This window comes from Penaeus japonicus, unplaced genomic scaffold, assembly GCF_977035675.1.
Source record: "Penaeus japonicus unplaced genomic scaffold, GWHDUDI00000001_assembly GWHDUDI00000009, whole genome shotgun sequence".
Taxonomy (NCBI): Eukaryota; Metazoa; Arthropoda; class Malacostraca; order Decapoda; family Penaeidae; genus Penaeus; species Penaeus japonicus.
In genome coordinates, this window is record NW_028234411.1 from 43,208,113 (window position 1) to 43,208,877 (window position 765).

Consider the following 765-nt stretch of genomic DNA (forward strand, 5'->3'; position numbering starts at 1 on the left):
GGAGGGAAGGGAGGGAGAGAGGGAGGGAGGGAGGGTTGGAGGGAGAAAGGGAGGGTGGGAGGGTGGGTGGGAGGGTGGGAGAGAGGGAGGGTGGGGGTGGGAGGGGGGAGGGTGGGAGGAGGAGGATCAGGAGATGAAGGAGTAGGAGTAGGGAAGGAGGAAGGAAAGGAGGTGAAGGAGGAGGAGGAGGAGTAAGTAGAAAAGGAGGAAGGAAAGGAGGAAGAGGAGGAGGGGGAGAAGGAGGAGTAGGAAGAGGGGGAGGAGAAGGTGGAGGAGTAGGGAAGGGGGAGAACGAAGAGGAGGAGGAGGGAGAGAGGAAGGTGGAGGAAGAGAAGGAGTGGGGGGAAGAAAGAGGGGGATAGGAAAGAGGAAGAAGGTAATGAAGAGAAAAGAGAAAGAGGGAAGGACAGGAGGGGGGGGGGGGCAAGCGAGAGAAGGAGGAGAGAAGAATTACGTGAGCGGAATAAGAAAAAACAGGTGGAATACACAAGGAATTATGTAAAAGAAGAAGGGGAGAAGATGAAGAAACGAGGAAGATGAGGAAAAATGCAAGAAGAAGAGGAGGAGGAGGAGCAGAGAGAATAAAAAAAAAAAAAAAAAAAAAAAAAAGCAAAGCAATTCAAAGACAAAAAAAAAAAAAAAAAAAAAAAAAAAAAGGGAAAGGGAGCGAGAAGAAGAATAGAACTCAGATGCCGTTGGTGGGAGAAATGTTAATGATAATGACACGAGGAAATGAGAATGGATTTTCGTGCGTTGGATAAGAAG